Source organism: Micromys minutus, assembly GCF_963924665.1.
Source record: "Micromys minutus genome assembly, chromosome: 2".
NCBI lineage: Eukaryota > Metazoa > Chordata > Mammalia > Rodentia > Muridae > Micromys > Micromys minutus.
The window spans coordinates 73,507,705-73,519,332 of record NC_137971.1 but is presented as its reverse complement, the minus strand read 5'-3'; the positions used below and the strand labels follow the sequence as shown (position 1 = coordinate 73,519,332).

Genomic DNA, 11,628 nt, shown 5'->3' with positions numbered 1-11,628 from the left:
TAATTGTCCAAGGTTCTGGGAAGGCCTGAGTGGCTAAGCATGATCAAAAGGGCTATCTAGGACCTAATAGGACCAGGTCTAGATTTCCTCTACTGCTTCAAAACTTCATAGCTAGATGTTCCAGAATCTGCAGGCTCATGAATGTCCATCCTATAAGTGCCTACTTTGTGACAGTGTTTTAGGCTCTTGGGATTCATTAGTGGGCAACACAACTCTTATTCTCATTGGTAGGTAGCTCATTCGAAAACAGGCCAGTGACTTATTTCTCAAAGGTTTTCCCGTAATTTGACTAATTCTAGCATCACAGAGGCATAGAGTACCGCAAGTATAAATGTATAAAAGGTCAGGAATGATCCGTGGGTACATTTAAGGAATAGATGGAGCTGGCACACAGCTTGTTTTAATAGTATTACTGAGTACTTGTTTCATGCCAGACATGGTAAGCAAATAGGATCCCTTATTATTAGAAAGCCACAAACAACGAGTAACTGGGGCGAATCCTTCCAAGAAAAGAAAGACACTTGAGATTTGGTCTAGATAAGAGATCTGGGTAAATATCTTGGAAGGAGGATAAGATCCAAAAAGACAGACCAAGTAGGGATTGAGCAAAGCCTGGTTTTCACAAAAATCCCATAGAGAGGATGGGGTTGCCTCCATTTTGGAGTTTAGGACACTGTGGTGGAGCAAGTGCTAAAGGTGACTGGGAGTCATGAGAACCCGGTTCAGATTCAGGCGAGAATAGGGTCTTTTATGTTCACCACCCTCTTGTTGGTATTAAGCCAGGTGCATATATCAGCAACTCAAGGTCACAGACTTGAAGGCTTGCTGGACTTGGGGAGATTTTAACTTGAACTGTAATTAGAGCCAGCTGGGTGTGATAGCACATGCTGGTAATCTCAGAACTGCGGAGGCGGTGGAGCAGCAGGACCTAGAGTTCAGGGCTGTTCTTCACTACAAAGCAAATTTTGAGGACAACCTGGACACATGAGACTCAGTCTTAAAGAGGTTGCTTGTTGGGTTTATGCTTACTTCAGTACAAGTGTTTGTGTCTGGAGAGCAGAAGAGCACATTTGTCAACAGAGAAGTGGATCCACACGCAGGTCAATACATGCAAGTCAGGGACATTGGAGAGTGGTTATTTTTTTATTATTGTTGTTATTTTCGAAGACTCCTATCTCTGGGTAGATCAGAGACATCTTTCTCTTTGATCCCAAGAAAAGCATTTAACCCATTTTTGCTTTGGTAGACCGTCTTACCACAGCTATGCTTGCCTTGGCCTCTCCTCTGTCCATGGTGCTGATCCAGCCGCCCTTTGGCTCTAGTCTGAAGAACTGTAACTTAGTTTGGTCAATATATGATTTAAATAGGGTTACTGTGAAAGTGATCATTAAATATGCATTAAACAGCTGCATGAAGTGCGGTATATATCTGTGCCAAGTAAAATTAGGCCCGCATTCCAACCTGGAAAATGTCCCAGTAATACTGGTTAGCTTTAATTTTGTTGTTTTGCTCTCAAGAGAAATGGCCAAACTCCTACAGATACTACAGGTGTATTTGTGTGTCGTTTCAGACATGTATTTTCAAATATTATTATTTTTAACAAAGGTAACTAATTGTCCATTTCACAAATTGAAAATTGCTTTCTCACTGGCTATTAACAGTAATTGTCACCATAAATATAGTTCTTAGGCTATTGAGCAATACAATAGTAAGGAATGTTTGACCATTCCCCCTTCCACACAGACAGAGACAGGACAGAGACAGACAGGGGCTTGAATTTAGAACCTTTGCACGACAGTCAGCTTTCCTACCACTGAGTTATAATCTAAGCTCTCTGCTGTTTCTTGAAATGCTCATGTAGTTCTCAAAAAAATTTTTTTTTTGCCATCCTTTAGATGAACACGTTTTATTCCATTGGTCAGGGAAATGAAAATAGCAAAATTATAGCTTGAGACTCTTAAGAAATGAGAGTTAACTAAAAACAAACGTGCTCTCTGCTCTTCGACACAGTGAGGGAGGAGGGTGCGGCCGCCGCGGTGGGGACTGAGGCTCAGACTGACCCGGTGTGGACCGCGGAGATGTTGGGCATGGTGGCCGGAATTACCAACAGCAACATGGCCGATGCCTTGGCCAGTGCCACATGTGAGCACTGCAAAGGGGGCTTTGCACCTGCTGAGAAGATCGTGAACAGTAATGGCGAGCTGTACCATGAACAGTGCTTCGTATGTGCTCAGTGTTTCCCGCAGTTCCCAGAAGGACTCCTTTATGAGTTTGAAGGAAGTGCTGTGAACACGATTTCCAGATGCTCTTTGCTCCCTGCTGCCACCAGTGTGGTGAATTCATCATTGGCTGGGTTATCAAAGCCATGAACAACAGTTGGCATCCTGAGTACTTCCGATGTGACCTCTTCCAGGAAGTGCTGGCAGACACCTGTGTCGCCCATGCCATAATCGTGAAAAGGCCAGGGGCCTTGGAAAATACATCTGCCAGAAGTGCCATGCCATCATTGATGAACAACCTCTGATCTTCGAGAACAACCCTTACCACCCAGACCACTTCAACTGTGCCAACTGTGGGAAGGAGCTGACTGCTGATGCTCAGGAGCTGAAAGGGGAGCTATACTGTCCTCCATGTCATGATAAGATGGGGGTCTCTATTTGTGGTGCCTCCCGGAGGCCCATTGAAGGGCAAGTAGTGAATGCCATGGGCAAGCAATGGTACGTGGAGCATTTTGTTTGTGACAAATATAAAAAGCCATTTCTTGGGCATCGCCATTCTTAGAGGAAGAGCTTGGCCTATTGTAAAACTCACTACAATCAGCTATTTGGTGATGTTTATTTCCATTGCAACTGTGTCATAGAAGGTGACGTGGTCTCTGCCCTCAACAAGGCCTGGTGTGTGAGCTGCTTTGCCTGTTCCACCTGCAACACCAAAATAACACTCAAGAATAAATTTGTGGAGTTTGACATGAAGCCAGTCTGTAAGAAGTGCTACGAGAAATTTCCTTTGGAGCTGAAGAAAGACTTAAGAAACTGTCTGAGACCTTAGAAAGGAAATAACTCTTTTTCTTTCTCCCTCTCTTTTCTAACCACTATTACTTAACTTGATCCACCCTGATCTACTTTTGCTTAAAACTATATCAAAGCATTAGAGAGAATGGTTTTCTTCATTTCCCCTTTTTCATTTAAAATGAAAGAAAATGTTTATTTCTATCTAAAACACAGATGAAATCAGGATTTTCATTTTTTTTAGCCATACTAATCTGTAGGCATTAAAAGTATATAGCCAAAAAACAAAACAAAAAATGTTGAAAGGTAGTTTTAATTAAGCCTTCCAAAATATAAATGTAACTCTTCAGAATAAAACACCCTGCTCTGTGGACCAACAGAAGCACTTGCTGCCAAACCTGGTAAACTAAGTTGAATCCTTAAGATTATCTGAGGCCATGTCCATGTAGGTCATGTGGAAGGAGAATTCACTCCCACAAGTTGTCCTCTAAGCGCCACAGGCAGCTGTAGTGCCTATGCACCGACACACAGTTCAAAGACATAAAAGACAACCACTATTCTGAAGAGTCAGCCTGTATATGACTCACATTTTAAAGGACTACAAGCTTTGCTTTTCTTTACAGCATAAGAAAATAATTTCCCATTCCTATACTGAGGAACTATATGGGGAAGATAAGTAAACTACCAAAATAGCTCCTATGTAGTCACGTGTTTATCCAGTTAGCATTGTAAAAGGCACATGCGTATTGCTAATAAACAAAAGCTTTCAAAATGACTTGGTTTTTTTTTTTTTTATTAAATCACTACGCTTAGTCTTCTATTTCCTTCTCCTTATAAATTTTTTCTTCATAAAATTACTTTATATACTTGTAGCTACTAATGTGTCTTTTACGTTTTTGAGCAAAACAAAGAAAGAGTACCAGTTATCTGGAAAATACTGCATCCATTGTGATATTGTGGAAATGAAGCATTTTAACAATACTTTACATAATTATGCTTCTTAGCTTAATGTAAAGTACATAGTGTCCAGGTGGGACATGAGACGGACTCTCACGCAGCCTGGAACGTGTAGCTCTCAAAAGTGGGTGTGGCAGGGTGGGCGGCGCTGGGCTTCAATCCCAGCACTCTGGAGGTAGCGGATCTCGAGTCCCATGCCAGCAGGCGGATCTCCGAGTCCCATGCCAGCCAGGGCTGCAGTGAAGCCTTGTTTCAGAAACCACTGTGTCTCAGATGTCAGCAGTTTTGTACTCTATTTATGCTGTACAGCATCCAACTCGCCTTGTCTTACAAAACTGCATCCCGTAGTCAGGAATTCTAGATATTCCTATAATACCAAAACACATGTTTTGATTGAGATTCATAAATTTAGAATCATTTACCACTGATACAAACTTTAAAAATTCTTTTCTCAGTAAGCCAAATGAAAGTTAATTTCTGTTCTATTATGATATATTAAAACATTTTAATGAAGGCTTTTTCATTTCAAATGTCATGGCTGAGTTTTATTTACTATGAAGTAGTAATACGGTATAAATGATACTTTTACATTGGAAGAGAGTAGTAAAAGTAGCAACTTTAAGTAAAAATCAGTGAGTTCTATTTTATAAAAATGTTTATCCTAAAATGTCTGGACCAATCTTTTTGTATAAACTCAAAATGCAAAAGTATGAACATTTTAAAAACTTTTTCTGCTGCTAACATGTTACTTTCTTTTTCTAAGTTGCCAAGATATATTTGGCAAACATTGCTGGATATAGTAACTCACATTGTAGTCTCGGCACTTGGGAGGCTGAGGCAGAAAGACTCCAGGAGTCGGAGACAAGTCCTAGGTTACCGTGTGAGATGCTATCCCCCAAAACATCCCTACAAACAGAAACACTAGTGTATTGTTTTCCAATAAAGAATATCTCAGGAGCCGAAGACAACACTCAGTCAGTAATGGACTCACACCAGCCTTAGGACCTGAGTTTGAACTTGCAGACAAACAGGTTCCTGGATTTATGAGGTAGCTAGCTCACCCTACCTAGTGAGCACCAGATCCAAGTGGGAAATCCTGTATTAAAAAAGGAAGGCGGATGGCTCCAGAGGTTTGACAGCCAGGATTTACATCTGGCCTCCACATCCACACACACATGCACACATTCAGAAATATAGACGTATACACCACACACACACACACACACACAAGGATATCTCAGGATACTGTTACTCTGCCATTAAAAGTTTGTAATCATGAATTTTTAAAATACTTGGATATGCACATTATGGAGTACATTTCTGTTTTCAGATAACCAACTTGTAACCAATCATTTTATTTCTTGATATTCTTTTGGAGTTAAGAGAATTATAAGTGATTAAAAATATACATGCTTTGTGTTTGTTTAGCATTTTTAATTTGTCCTTGCTTTTGACAATAAGAACCAAAATTTCTTCAGTGTGCCTTTGTTAGCTAAGAATGACAAGCCGTGATTACCTGAAAAGTATTTATGAACTATTGTACATGCATTTAGGCAAATAGAGTTTGTAGTCTAGGGTCTTAATATCTCACTGGAAGTATGGCGTAGAAAAGCAGACATTCCCGTGCTATCCCCATCACAGAGGGGTGTGGCCTTGCCTGACTGCCTTTGCTTATGTGACATTGCTTAGCTAGAGTCACCACTGCTGTCTTTGCTCACTTCTCTTCAGACAGGAATATTCCAGTACGTTTGATCTCATCATTACATAGTAGTTCACCTTGTGATGGTGCTGGGGTGTATCATTAGAGCCCTTAGTGTGGAAGAAGATGAAGGTCTAAATGGGGCCAAGACAGACTTCATGAAGTTCCTGTTAGTTGTGGGGTTCACTGGCTACTGGCCTTTGTCATTGAAATCTCTGTTTGAATTTCTGAGAACAGTCTGGAATAATTCACTGTCTTATGAAATTTCTAAGTGCCCTTTTTGTCCTTAGTTACCCCAATGTAACGTGGAAAATGAATACACAGAAAACATTTTTGTGTTCAAAGCCTTACTAACACTTCGTCTGAAATAGGACATTTTGGTTCACCCACTTGCCAAAGTGGCCAGTTTCAAATTAAGGAAACTTTGATGTGGGATGACAGTATTCTCGTATTTTACTTTAGACTGTAAGCTTAATGGCAAGAAATTATGTCAATAATTATGCTTTTATGTGGCAAACATTGCTGTATACTTTTGGTGCTTAATAAATATTCATAGATATTCAAAAAAAAAACAAATGTGCATGCATTTGTGTTGTGTAATTCTCCAACAGATATTAGAGATGACTGCCCCCTGCTGTGAGGCTGCAAAGTAGAATCATCCTTAAAAGAACCGTGAAGCATAAGCAAGATGCTTGAGGAAACAGCTGTTTTCCACGCAGGTGTATCCACAGGGATGTTCACTGATAAAGTTGTTCATTCATATTTACCTACGTCCTTAAAGTGACACATGAAATTCGATAAATTTATATTTAATATAAACTGTCTGCAGTCAGGGGCTTTATAGTTTCTAAGTATAAAATTGAAATTCTTTTGATGTGAACTAGTTGAGAGATACCTAGATAAGTGAAAATTGCAGTAACGTGACAAGCCTTTCCTCATTTTCACTACCAAAGAAATGGAAGGTATGTAAACTTTTGGTGGAAAAGAAGTAGAATAGCATTCTCAATAAATAATAAAAATTCCATAGAGTAGTGTTTATCTGTCATCTTTGTCTAGTAAAATGGGGTAATTGGCATCATACATGTATTAGAGATAACTTGCTGGAATTTGTTTTATGAGAGATGATCATTAGTACAAGACCCACATGAACTGTCACATTAATCTAGGGACTGAGTAAAAAAAAAAATCACACATCATGAATGTGTGATTATATAGCAGAATTCTCAGGATACCTAACACTGTTCAAAGAAACTTAGCACATTGTAAGTTAGTCTTGGCAAGTAAATGGTACCCTGTGTTGCCTACAGCACCAAATGGAAATACTGGTACACATACCACAAGCACTTGTCAGATCCACATCAGTCATCATAACTGGGTTTGTAACATTTACGTCCATGAAACATGCTTAACCTTCTTTTAAACTTCAAAATCTTTTAAACAAATTTTTAGGTTTCATTGGTTTATTTATATAATTGTTTGTTAAATGTAGGATTCAACTGGATTTGATTTAAACCTAGGACAGAGAAAGTAGTGGTTCAAAGTCTATTTTATATTACTATTACACATTTTCTACCACAAAAGTTTCCACAAAATATTTTGATAGATTTGTTTAGAAGTTTTCTTCTTCTACAGCTCAGAAGTTTTCTTCTTCTACTGCTATACTAAGAGGACAGAAAATGGAGGAGCTAAGCCAGGAGAAAGCTTTTCTTCTTAGAATTTTTTTACATGATTAAAAGTGTTATTATGGGGCTGGAGAGATGGCTCAGTAGTTAAGAGCACTGACTGCTTTTTCAGAGGTCCTGAGTTCAAATCCCAGCAACCACATGGTGGCTCACAACCATCTGTAATGGGATCCGATGCCTTCTTCTGGTGTGTCTGGAGACAGCAACAGTGCACTATGTATTATGATGAAGGTGACCCTGGCTTCATGGTGTGTTCATGGTAATGTGAAGTCTGCTATTACTTTCTCCAGCCATGGCTTTAAATGACATTCGAAACTCAGTGCATCTGCCTCTGATTCTTTCAAGAAATGAGGCCTCACTAAGACTGTGATGTAGATTCATTGACATCTCATGTGCCTAATGTCTGTGTTAAAGGTATAAGAGCCCAATGTTAATTGTAACTGATCTTGATTTTGTGCTGTTTGTGATTTCCCCTTACTGCAGGTATTTGAAGGGTCTTTACCTTGGAAGCTTCCCCTTGGAAGGTGTAGCTCTACATCCTTCAAAGATTTCTTTAAAAAGACTCCCAGAGGGGATGCATTATTAACTGCATTCTATCATTAGCAAAGTCCACTCAGGGTCCAGAATACATAGGACTCAGAGAAAAGAATCAGAAGTTGTGTTTCTGACAAGGTTTATATATTCAAAATATAAAGAAGCATTTCTACATCTCAGTAACAAACAACTTAAGGGAAAATCCATAGCAACCTCCTGTAATAAATAATTGTACTGAAGGATGCTTAGTGAGAGGGTGAAGGGAAAGGCGTACAAGAGAGCTATCTGGATATGAGTGGGGTATAAATGCAATTGTAAGGAGATTAAAACTGCATGAATTTACTATAGTTGAAGGGAGAGGTAGAAGATGAAGTTGTACACATAGTTCTGGGGAATTTAATTTTATTCTAGGTTGTCTGGACCAAGATGAAAGTATGGGAAGTATGCTTTTAGCTATGATATCTCCTGTGGTTTTCTGGGTTAGAGTTGTTATGGAGATATACACTAAGAGTACTTGGAATATAGAGAGTTTTGAGTAAGATAATTTCTACATTAATTTTTTTATCCATCAATTCATTACCCACATTGAAACTAATTATGCGTCAGGCGAAATATGGAGTACAGAAAACACAGTGGCAAGAGTGATTGGATTCTTGCCCTGAAGGGAATTTACATTTCCAGAGGAGACCAAAGGAGGAAACTGTAGTCAAGCCAACACATGAACAGAAAATTTTCAAGTTGTAAATGCTAAGAAGAAAATAAATAGGAACTGGACACAGATGATTGATTATTGGTACTCTGATCAGCAAAGGGTTTGTTTTCGAAGCTGATGTTGAACCTAGAGTCAGAAGGATGATAAGGAACCATACGTATGCAGACTTCGTAGAAGAACATTCCTGGAAATGAAACAAGTGCACATGAAACCCCTAATCCGGGAAACATTGTGAACTTCTGCACAGAATAAAAGAACATTATGGCTGGAGAATAAAGAGGAAGAAGAGAGGTAGGACCAGAGGAAATTATGAGGCAGGCAATAGACAGGCCACGAGGGAAGATCCCATGAGCTAATATGCTAATGGGCATATAATTGATACTACAAGTGAGTTTTATTTTGCATTTTCACACTTTTTTTTTTTGGTGCTAAGTAATTTTCTCTCTGAATGCTACCTCCCCCACCCCCAGTTTTCCTGGGGGAAATCAGAGAAGTGATTCTAGTATGGCATACTTAATTTATTGGGTTACTCACATTGATAACTCAAAAGCAGCCTTATCACCAAAATGCCCATATCAGCATGGACGAAGACTCATGAAAGCTGCATCTCTGGATCTCCTGAGCCAATCTGTAGGCAGCTCCACTGTAGAGCCCCTTTCCCAGCAAATGCTTACTGCTTATATAACTCCAGGGGTTGGGAGAAGTGTCTTATGAGTCTTGTAATTTTCTTAGTTTCTAAACATTCAGAGTTCTCAAAGAAAACAGTTACATAGGAGTCATGTCCCTTTTCAGTGCGCCCGCACAGTATCTCACTGTGTAGCAGAGGATGGACTGAATTTTACTGTGTAGCCCTGGCTTGGGCTGGGAAATCTGCGTCAGCCTTCCAGTGCTAAGATTACAAGCATGTTTCAACATACCCGACTTTCAGCAACTGAAAATCGCAAATGATTATTTAAGCAAAATATTCTTGGGTTTGAAGCTGTGGACTGTCCACTTTCTACCACAGTCTGGCCCAGGATTGACATAACCTTTTTCAAGGCTAACCAGCAGACCACTTTTTCTGTAGTCACCAGCACATTGGTTGATGTGCAAGATTTCTTATCATACCTAGGATTCATATCCCAATGTCTGAGCATCCAAGCTTCCATTCTATGTAAAGTTAGGCAGAGCCATTCTGCCTTGTTTGGCTTGGGGTCAGAGGTCCAACTATGTGCATGAATGATTCCATTCATCTGTCTGGAGTTTGGATAGGCCTCCATGATAATGGGCTTGGGTTATTTCCCAAAGTGTGATCCACACAAGGTCAGTGTGGTTGCTGAGAAGATACACTTACTGTTCAAGCTGTTGGCTGGCCTATTGGCTTGGCTACAGGAGAGTGAGGTCATATAGAGGACAGAGAGGCATAGAGTCATTTGAGCCTCTTGATCTATTTGTACTTGAAACTAGAATCAGGTCTTTTTGCTTTGTTTTGTTGAGCCAGCAAGCACCCTTCTTTTGCTTCAGTCATTTTGGGAAATTTATGACATTTGCCATACAAGCAAACATTTCAGATTGTTTTGAGTGATTTCACAGACAAGGAGATAAGATCATTGGCTAGTCTGTGACAGATAGTCTCTCAGGAGCCATCATAGGACAAGCTAATAACTAGCAGGTGACCTTCCTGATATGACCACCTTAGATTAGAATCTACAATGGAACTCCATAGGCAAGGCCCAGGAGAAAGTTATTTTAAGAAAGATTCCTGCTATTTATATGCTTTTCCTATTATTAGTAAACATATATGATAATCACTAGGTATTATCCCACTCCTTTGAGCAAATCTCTGCAGATGTACAAAGATGTACTATCTTGCAGTGATGCTATATAGACAAATAGATGGCTTCTCAGTTCTTTATGATTATCCTAGAAGAGTCCTAAAATTAAATCAGTATTTATTAAGCTCTTTTACAGTGGGACCGCTATTAGGTCCTTTTCTGACAGTCAAAACTGCAGTGAGACCTCTGTCAGTCTCCCATGTTTCACCAGTTAACTGCTTCTAGACAGTAACCAGACTTTCTACTGCTCAGAGCACATTCCAAGAGATTGTAAAACCATTAGCCAAAAGTCATAAAAAAGGAACTAAAATTTATTATAAGTGCTAGGACAGAAGATAAAAGATTGACTGGGTTTATTCATACAAAACTTCATTAATAACTCAGCTGTGCTTTTTAACTCTCAGTGACAGGTGATGGATATTTATCAGATAATTACTCCTAATGGATGTGCATGCAAACATTCTCTGTTGTAAACTTTATTTAAATTTATGATTTGATATTTTGTGTGAACTTGTGATAAACTTTTTAACGTGATCTTGTATTCTGAAAGATGTATATGTGCTGAGGACAAAGAGAAAAATCAGAACTGAGCTGAGGAAAACTGAGCTGAGGGGAACTCTTTAGACAGAACACGTTTTAGACAGAGCTGAACAGAACTTTTTAGAACAGAACTGAGGGGAATTTTTTTTTTTTTTTTTGGTGAGGACACAAGAGAACTTTTTAGACAATTGAACTCAAGAAGAACTTAGAAGTAAAGGCATAATATTGGGAGAAAAGATATCAAGAATAAGAGCATTATTGTGACATCAGAGCAGGAGGAGAGAGCAAGAGTAGAAGGAAAATGCAGAGTGGAATAATTTAGAGACTATAAGGCAATATGAAATACTGAGAGGGCAATATGCAGACTGCTAAGGGAAGAGGAAAAAGGAAGAAGCTGCAGAGAGAAGAGAAGGACCAAGCAGACTTCTTGCCATGGGACAGAACAGGTCTTTTCTTAATAACAAGACAGGCTTAGTCTTATTAAAAGGAGCAAAGTTTTTCTTTTCTTACAAATTTGGGTTTAATTCATTTAGCATTAAAAGGGTAGAAGCTTTTTCTTTCTCTATGCGATATAGTTTGGAGCTATTTTTTTTTTTTAAATCTAGAATGAGTGAGTTCTTTCTGCACTGGTGCTTGGTTTTTTGCTCCATATACACATGTAAGTGTGGATATTTGTGTGTGT

General features: G+C 39.2%; 1 pseudogene across 1 annotated transcript; it reads left to right on the top strand.

Annotated features, from left to right (window-relative positions):
• The first annotated feature begins 2,078 nt into the window (after window positions 1-2,078).
• LOC308416492 (LIM and senescent cell antigen-like-containing domain protein 1) lies at window positions 2,079-3,059 on the top strand (annotated as a pseudogene). Its single transcript has one exon. The product of its transcript is annotated as an LIM and senescent cell antigen-like-containing domain protein 1 (transcript).
• Window positions 3,060-11,628: the final 8,569 nt, after the last annotated feature.